This window comes from Neofelis nebulosa, chromosome 10 (genome assembly GCF_028018385.1).
Source record: "Neofelis nebulosa isolate mNeoNeb1 chromosome 10, mNeoNeb1.pri, whole genome shotgun sequence".
Lineage (NCBI taxonomy): Eukaryota > Metazoa > Chordata > Mammalia > Carnivora > Felidae > Neofelis > Neofelis nebulosa.
The window spans coordinates 106,579,885-106,589,663 of record NC_080791.1 but is presented as its reverse complement, the minus strand read 5'-3'; positions in this window follow the sequence as shown (position 1 = coordinate 106,589,663).

The following is a 9,779-nucleotide window of genomic DNA, read 5'->3' as shown; positions in this document are numbered from 1 at the left end:
TTCTAACGCATTTCATTGATTAGGGGAGCCCTAAAGCTTAAAACAAAGGAAGCGCAGAGAGGTTAGTCCCACAGCATAGAGTAGTGGTTCTCAAAGTCTGGTTACCACTGGGGGTCCTCAAGACCACCCTTAGGTTCAAGGATTCACTAGAAAGATACCCAGAACTCAGCAAAGCTGTTACACTCATGGTTATAATTTATTATAGTAAAAAGGATATAAATTAGGGGCGCCTCGCTGGCTCAGTTGGAGAAGCATTTGGCTCTTGATCTTGGGGTTGGGAATTCGAGCCCCACAATGGCTATAGAGATTACTTAAAATCTTTTTTTTTTAATGATATAAATTAAAATCAGCAAAAGCTAATCGTACATAGGGCTGAATCCAAAAGAGACAAGCTTCCAGTTGTCCTCTCCCAGTGGAGTCATGGGGACAGCACTTAATTCGCCCACATGTGACAACATGCATGAAGTTTTGCTTGCCAGAAAGCCTACCTGAGCCTTGGTGTCCAATATTTCTACTGGAAACTGCTCATGTAAGCATGGCTGACTCCAGTTACTTAGTCTCCAGCCCCTCCAGAGGTTAATCTGATACCCCAGGCCCAAAGCCCGTAGGTAAGCAAAGACACGTTTATCAGGCAGAATATTCCAAGGGCTTAGGGGTGATCTCCCAGGAGCCAGCTAAGGGCCAAACCTCCTTTGGAATGGCCAGGGTTTGGACAACCCAGACCCCCTGAGTTAATCCTTGAAGGCACAGTAGTCCTGACCGGTAACATTAGTATCACCCAGGACCTTGTTAGAACTAGAGGTTCTCAGGGTCACCCCAGATTTACTGAATCAGAAACTCTAGCCATGTGCTTCATTGAGCCTTCCGGGTGTTCTGATGCAGGCTGAAGTTGGAGGAATGTTAGCCAGAGGAATGAGGTCCTGGGGGGGGGGGCTAAACGCTTGCAGAGAGGGAATGAAAGTTCACCCCACACACAGCTGTCGGGACTTCCCGAAGCCCTTTTTTTTTTCTTTAATTATTTTTAATGTTTATTTATTTTTGAGAGAGAGAGAGAGAGAAAGAAAGAGAAAGAATGCGAGTGGGGGAGGGGCAGAGAGAGAGGGAGACACAGAATCCGAGGCAGGCTCCAGGCTCTGAGCTGTCAGCACAGAGTCCGAAGCGGAGTTCGAACTCATGAGTCACAAGATCATGACCTGAGCCGAAGTCGGATGTTTAACCCACTGAGCCACCCAGGTGCCCCCTGAAGAATTTGGAAAAGAAGCTGCCAACACTATGGGCAGGGGCAATGCACAGAAAAGGTGGATGGGACAGGCTGGCCAGGAGCTGACAGGAGCACAGCACCGTGGAGAGTGGCCCCAGGACACTGACCCTAGACCCCTCTCCCTCCAGCATAGGTTTCTGGGCGTCAGCTCTAGACTCTGGGAGCACCCCTCCCTCGCCACTGCTCCCTAATGGCCCTGAACCCCCTTTAGGGTTAAATGCCCTGCCCTGTGCTGAAGGCACTGGAACTAAAGTCCTGGTGGTGGAGAGACCCGGGAAGCCTGAGTGGTGTTGGGAAAACCCTGGAATCCGATTGGCCTGAGCTCCTACTGGGAGCCAAGAGTGGGAGGACAGAGCTGGTATTTGCATTAGGAATGGGGTTAGCAGTTCATACTCCATCCTTTATCCCAGGCACAGGTCCTACCTGCCCATGCCCCCCCTCACCACACAACCCCAGGCAACCCTCTTATTTTCAGTGTCCTCATCTCTGAAAGGGGAATGAGTTCCTCGCTGAAGAGTGAAGAGGCCGAGACAGACTAAAAAGAAAGCATCTCCACGGCTCTGTGAGCAGTGTTACCCCAGGATGAGGCTGTTCTCAGGTAAAGGCCGGAAACCAAGTGCTTCCAGACCCACACCTTTCCCTCCACCTGCAGCAGGGGTTTCACAGAGTCCAGAGTCCCTTCCCCCACCCCACCCCCCAGCCAGGGGGAAGAAACCGGGCTTGAAGAAAGGAGTATCATGGGGCAAGCCTGGGTCGGAGGAGGGTGTGCAGTCCTGGAAGGCATCATCCCAGAAATGGGGCCTGGGCCCTGCAAGCTTCTGAAGCAAGATTCCTTCAGACCCAGCTGCCAGAAGGTGGAGGAAATGACTTGAGCCTGACGGGAGGCTCAGTGGCTGGACATGGCATCAGTCCACCCCAAACATTGCGCGCGCGCACACACATACACACACACACACACACACACACACACACACACCGCGGAGGGAGTCCTTCTTGGCCCCAGAAACAAGGCTATCATACGTGAACGGGAAGTAGAGAAAGAATGAGGTGGCTCTGTGAATGTCACCTCCTCCCCTACCAGGTTGGAGCAGGCCCGGGGAAGGGGCAGGACTCTCCCCCGCCTCCCCACCCCTCCCGCCACTGCCCCCTCCCGGCCACCCCGCCTTCCCGTCGTGTTACTTTAGCGCCATCTGCGGGCAACCGAGGGAATAGCCCTGCCGAGAATCACGGCGCTTAGAACCTGCCTGGCTGCTTCCCAGAGAACAGGACCACGGGGGCCAATGATGGTCTTGGCCACCTCGGTAACTGCCCCCACACCTCGGCAGGAACCCAGGGCCCCGGAAGGATAAGTTCGCTTGGCGACCACGCTAAACCTGTGGAGGCAGGCCCGACCTCTCTCCTCTACACCAGCTTCACCAGGCAAGCAGGAGACTCCGCAACCAGAGCAGCCCCACGTTCTCGCAGTGCCTTTAGGAAGCCTCAGTTTCCTTTCTTGGAGGCTGGCTCTGATTTTACAGAACAGATGCTGACCCAACCGGACATTCAGACAGCTATGCCTGCACACCTTTACAGCACAAAACGCTTTTGAATGCCAAGTGCCCCACACCAGCCTCAAATGCTAAAAACTTGGAGATGATGTCCTTGTTCTTAGCACCCTTGTAACACACACAAACTGCCCAACTCCGGGAATCAGACTATCACACAAAAGAGGCCTGAAAATTACTGTCACTCTCCCTTCTGGCCCCTCTACTTCCTCCATTCCCCCCTCTCCTAGAGTTCCTGGCCATCACCACCCATGCAGCGCTCAATCCAGAAATCTGGGAGTCATCTTGGACTCCTCCTTTTCATTCCTTGTACCCAGTTGGTCAGTCCAGCTCCCAAACAGTTCCCAAATTCAGCCAGTGCTCTCCATCCCCACTGTCAGCATCCTCGTGCAAGAGTCCTTTAATTCAGGGGTTAACAAACTTTCTCTATAAAGCGCCAGATAGTAAATGTTTTAGGCTCTGTGGACCAAGAGGCAAAATTAAGGATATTATGTAGATACTTATGTATTATAGTCTCTGTCCCAACTATTCAATTCTTCTGTTGTTAGGCAAAAGCAGCCATAAACAATACATAAGCAAATGAGCATGGCTGTGTTCCAATAAAACTTTATTTAAATTCCACTGAGATTTGAATTGCACATAATGTTCATGTGTCACAAAATATTATTCCTCTTGATTTTTGTATCTTTTTTTTACCATTTAAAAATGAAAAACCCATTCTTAACTTACAATGGGTACAAAAACATGCCAACCAGCTGTAGTTTGCCAACCCCTGACTTAATCGATCCCATTCCCATTCATTCTCCATGTTTCAGCCAAAGTGATTTTGCCAAAACATAGAACTGATGCTGGGCCAATCCCTTGCTAACAGCTAGCCAATAGCGTGAGATAAAAATGCAAGCCGCTCAGCCTCCGATAGCCTTCCATTCAGCCCTACTTCCTTTTTAAGCCTCTTCTGTGACCCCTCACCCCCTAGACCCTAGACAGCCCCTGAAATTCTCCTGGTCCTCACACAGACCCCAAGCCCACTCATCCCTGCTTTTCACTCCCTCCAAGTTTCTCTGCTTGGAATTTTCTTGCGCTGCTAAAAGGGAAAAGTTCTGTTTCCTTTACACTCTACTCACAAAATTTCTGACATCAAATGGGTGGGGGTTTTCCTTCCTACACCAGCCAATTCTCCAACATTAGCCAGGTGTCCGACCATCTATTCTTTTTTTTTTTTTTAAGTTTATTTGTTTATTTTGAGAGAAAGAGAGCGCGTGCAGAGGAGGGAGAGAGAGGGAGAGAGAACCTCAATCAGGCTCCACGCTCTCAGCACGGAGCCTAGCACGGAGCTCAATCTCATGAACTGTGAGATCATGACCTGAGCCGAAACCAAGTGTCAGACGTTCAACCGACTAAGCCACCCAGGCACCCCCCAACAATTGATTCTGATACTACCTATAGTTAACATCAGATCCCACTGGTTAAGGGCTCAGTGCCATGAGATTCCCACCCCCCGCCCCCCCCCCCCCGGCAGGAGCCAATCTCAAGTAGTGGGTCCTGAGGTTACCCATACTTATGTCCGATGTGGCTACAAATTGGGAATTCCCACGATCCCCTCCTCAGGTTCAATATTCTTGGGTTTTTTTTGTTCAATAATTTGTTCACACACACAAAAATTGTTCACAGAAGTCAGACAAATACACATACTGGTTATATAGTAGAGGATATAATAAAGGAGAATGAACAGATGAGCAGCAAGGTCCTGAAGGGGCTCGAGCACAGAAGCTTCTGTTCCCATGGAGTTGGGATGTACCACCCAGCCAGCACATGAATGTGTTTACCAACTGGGAAGCCCTCTCAGACCCCATACTGTAGGGACTTTCATGGAGGCTTCACCATGTAATTGCGATCGATTATTAACTCAATCTCTAGCTCCTCTCTCCTCCCCGGAGGATGAGACAGGCACGGAAAGTTCTGAGCTTCTAAGCCCCCACCCTGAAGCTATCTGGCAGTCTATCAAGAGTCATCGCATTAGAAATCACCCAGGAAATGCTGAAGGATTTAGGAGTTCTGTGTCAGGAACTGGGATCAAAGACCAAATGCTAAGAATAAAGATGCTCTTAACATCCCTATCACTTGGGAAACCACAAGAGAAATTTGGGAGTAAGGCCAAGACTTTAGGAGCCAGAGTTTGTGAATTGGAACAAATCATTTCATTATTCCAAGGTCAGTTTCCTCACTGATAAAAAGGAGATGATCATGCTGGGCCTGTCATATATGAAGCACTCAGCAAACATTGCTTTCCTTCTCCACCCTCCCTCCCCCACTCCCCCCCCAACTCCCCCCACCCCATGGTCTTCACTGTCCCTTTCCCATGCTCCTCTGCCTCTGCCCAGTCAAATCCAGGGACTTAGAACATAAGACCATGGCCCCTTAGGATCAGTAAAGTCCTGGGCACATTGCGATACAGTGGACAATAAGAGATCATTATTACATTATATTTTTGCTGCCTTAGACAACTGAGAACTAGACAGGAAGCCCATCAGTTTCACGGACTCCTTTCAGATTTCTATCAGTATTCTCCCTGCTCTGACAGGCAGACAACACTCTCTTTGGATCTTGAAAATCCCTCAAGATGGATGTCATTGTCTCTATCTGTGATTTTTTTTTTAATGTTTATTTATTTTTGAGAGAGACAGAGACAGAATGTGAGTGCGGGAGGGGTGGAGAGAGAGAGGGAGACACAGAAGCCAAAGCAGGCTCCAGGCTCCGAGCTGGCAGCACAGAGCCCGACACAGGGCTCAAACTCACCAGCTGTGAGATCATGACCTTGATCAGTCATGCCTGCATAATGGCACCTCCATATAATCCCTTAAATGACAGAGAACAGAGAGCTTCCAGGTCATGAGCACGTCAAGGTGCCGGGAGGCCATTGCACCTGGAGAGGGCATGGGAGGTCCATGTATACCTTCCCTCCCCCAAAACTTGCTCCATTCATCTCTTCTAGTTAGTTGTCCCTGAGTTGTATCCTTTATAATAGTAAACTGTTAATAGTAAAAAAAGCACTGTCCTGAGTTCTGTGAGTCGTCCTAGAGAATTATAGAACCGGAGGAGGATGTTAGAGGGACTCTTTGAATTGATAATCCCTTGGTCAGAAGTGCCAGTGACAACCCGAGCCTTGCAACTGGCATCTCAAATGAGGGCAGTCTTGTGGGAATGAGCCCTTAACCTGTGGGATCTGATGCGGACTCCAGTAGACAGGTGCCAGCATTGAATTGAATGAATTGAATTGAATTGAATTGAATTGAATTGAATTGTAGGAGAATTGGTTGGCATGAGAAAAAAATAAATAAACACATTTGGTGTCATAGTGTTGTGAGGAAACTGAGTCTAAACTGAGGTTTAGACAGGGGTAGAGCAAAGAGTCCATCCCCAAATGATCTGTGCCCATGCTCTCCTCTTCACCCTGGCTGCCACCCTGGCTGAGCAACTCATTCAACTTAGCAGTGCCAGCATCATGATCTCCTCGGCCCCAGGGACCTCACTTCTATCCCAGAGTCCTCAACTGCTGTTTACACTCCCTTGTCCTTACTCCCCCACTGAGAACCTTCCCCCCACCATCAACCGTCCTCCCCTGAGAAGCCTGAACCATGCCGGCTTTCATCCACACCACAAGTATCCGCAGACCCCTGGCCCCTGGCTTCCACTGCAAATGCACCACTCAGATCAACCCCACCATCCAGCTTCCCTGATCCCACACATGGGGACATTCGAGCACAGCTGGGGGGGAAATCCTGCTACCTCACAGACTGGCACCAGAAAAAACGCAGGACTCCTGACCTCAGCTAATGGGCATCATTATGCCATCCACGTATTCTTCTGCTTGTCCTCAGTCAACTGCCTGGCCTTATTCCCAAAGGTGCCCTCAGCTCTCACCTCTCCTCATGCCCCCTCCCCTCCACACTCACAACAGGTGTCCTTCCCTCCCGCGTGTTCATTTGAATGAGACAAGACTCTCCAACTCTTTGTTTAAGAAAACCTTGCAGTCTCAGTCGCAGGGGGGATTATTTCACCCCCTGCACGTGGGAGGAGAGGGATGTGGGGCTGCTCCCCCTCTGGCTTAACAAAAAAACTCACAGGTATTTATACCTTCTAGAAAACAGAGATGTGAATTTAAATAGTATTGCCAGGGCAACACATTCTTAAGGAAGACAAGCGATCAGCATCGCAAGATTTTAAAAGTTAAAGGTTGCTGTCACAGGACAAAGCAACCGCCTCTTAAATTTGATTGTCTGACAAGATTCCGTTGTTAGCAATAACATTTGCAAGGATGGTTTCATGATTCGGGGAAAGAATCTGCTTTCATTTCTGTGGCTTCAGAAAAAAAAGGGAACGTGTTCTCCTTATATGGAAGTGGGGGGGCGTATTGTTTTTTTGGAGGGGTTTTTGATGGTTTGGGGAGGACTTTTTTATTTGTTTTGTTTTGGGCACCACCAGTTAGGGGGGATCTGGAATTTTTAAGGCCAAGTGCTGAAATTCCATTAGTTAGCACCAAAAGAAACAAAGGCAGGTCTGAAGCCGGTTGTTCACACCGCCTGGCCGTCCATCTACGTTTCCTTCAAGCAGTGACTTTACCATTCGCCTACAGCGGGCCCTGTCCAACTTGAGTGTGCATGAGTCACCTGGAATCTAAAATGCAAACTCAGGGGCACCTGGGTGGCTGTCAGTTAAGCGCGGGACTCTTGATTTCAGCTCAGGTCACGATCTCACAGGTTTGTGAGTTTGAGCCCTGCGTCGGGCTCTCCACTGAGAGCAGGGAGCCTGCTTGGGATCCTCTGTCTCTCTCTCTCTGTCTCTCTCTCTCTCTCTCTCAAAAATAAATAAATATTAAAAAAAAATAAAAAGTTATTTATTTATTTATTTATTTATTTAGAGAGGGAGGGAGGAAGAGAGAGAATCCCAAGCAGGTCCCACGCTGTCAGCGCAGAGCCTGGCATGGGACTCGAACTCACCAACCGGGAGATCATGACCTGAGCCGAAATCAAGAGTCAGATACTTAACTGAGCCATGCAGGTGCACCATCAAAATAAATTAAAAATTTTTTATTTTATTTTTAATTTTGTTTTAACGTTTATTTATTTTTGAGACAGAGAGAGACAGAGCATGAACGGGGGAGGGGCAGAGAGAGGGAGACCCAGAATCGGAAGCAGGCTCCAGGCTCCGAGCCATCAGCCCAGAGCCCGACGCGGGGCTCGAACTCACGGACCTCGAGATGGTGACCTGAGCTGAAGTCGGACGCTTAACCGACTGAGCCACCCAGTCGCCCCAATAAAAAAATTTTTAAATGCAGGTTCAGGGGCATCTGGGTGGCTCAGTCGATTAAGCGTCCGACTTCAGCTCAGGTCATGATCTCATGGTTCGTGGGTTCGAGCCCCACATTGGGCTCTCTGCTGTCAGCTCAGAACCTGAAGCCTGCTTCGGGTTCCCCTCTTTCTGTGTGTCCCTCCTCTGCTGGTGCTCTCTCTCTCTCTCTCTCAAAAATAAATAAGCGTAAGTAAGTAAGTAGATAAATGAATGAATAAATGCAGATTCAGATTCTGATTCCAAAGGTCCGGGGTAGGGCCTGAGACCCTGCATGTCTAACATGTAGGTGCAGTGGTTGCCATTGGGCCCCAGACACTGAATGGGAGGAGCCTGGGTGTTTATTCATATTTTCTCCCCTCTTCTCAAACCTCCACCCCCACCCCCAGGCCCCGCGGTTCTCACTCTCAGCCGATGACCTCATTTCCTGTTTTACTGAGAAAATAAAAAGCCATCTGTGGGCAGAATTCCACAAGCTCTCACCACATCTACCCAGCAATTCTGTCCTCGTCTGTGCGTCGCCCGCATGATGCTGCTGCACTCCAGCCCATTTCCCCCGTCCTTACCCTAGACCCTGTCCCCTCTCCCTCCAGCAGAGGCACCCACCCAGCGTGCGTCCTCTCTCCCCTCTCGACTTAAGCAAGTGTGCTGTCACTGTTCCCATCTTAGACACCAAAGATTTCAGGCCCCTTCTTCCTCCAGCTACTGCCTCGGTTCTCCCTTCCTGAGCTGCTCTGCTCTCTCTGGGCACTGACTCCAACCTGTCTCTTCTGACCCTCCTAAGCCCCTTCCAGTTGGCCCTTGCCCCAGCCTTGCCAAGGTCACCAAAGACCTCCATGCTGATAAACCGGGCAGCCAAGCCTCCATCCCCTCCCCCCCTGCCCTCCCCCCCAGTACTACCACTGGCAGCACTGGATCCAGCATTGGCCCGTCACCTTGGTCTCCATGGCACACCCTCCCACCTACCTCATTGCCCCTCGCTCTCAGTCTCTGTTGCCCACCCCTCTGACCGGGGAAGGGCTGGCATCCTCTTCTCTTCCCTCTCTACACTTACCCCGCGGGCCCCCTCCTGTCATTCTGTGGCTCTGCAAGCCAGCCGTACACACGACTCCCAGGTTCGAGCCCCCAGCCCACGTCGTGGCACCGATGCCGGAGCAGGGTGTCCTGCTAACGTGCCCACAGCCCACAGCTCCGTGTCCGACCACACGCACATTGGCAGTGTGTCCCCTTGGTGGCGGCCTCCCAGGCTGTTCCAGTTAAAAGACAATTGTACTTCCTGCTGCTTGGCACTTGGGCTTCCTGCCCATTTTCCAAGTCTGGTCCTGCCCCCTCCTGGTAGTTCTTGACGGCCTTTCAATAAATTCTTTTCGCTGCTTAAGAAAACCAAGAACTCCGACTGATACCATCTAGAAACCTGTAGAAATCCCTCCCACCCTTAGAAGTAAAAAATTTCATTCCTCCATCGTCCCCTGGAAGTGCTCCGGAGAAGACCGCCAGAGATGCCACCAAACTCAAGGCCAGCTGGGACAGCCCTGCTCTAAGGGACACAAACCAGGTCTCTTCTTCTTGCCTCCCTGTCCCCACCCCCAGGGATCTGCTCCCTTCTGCGGGTCCCTCCTCCATGTCTG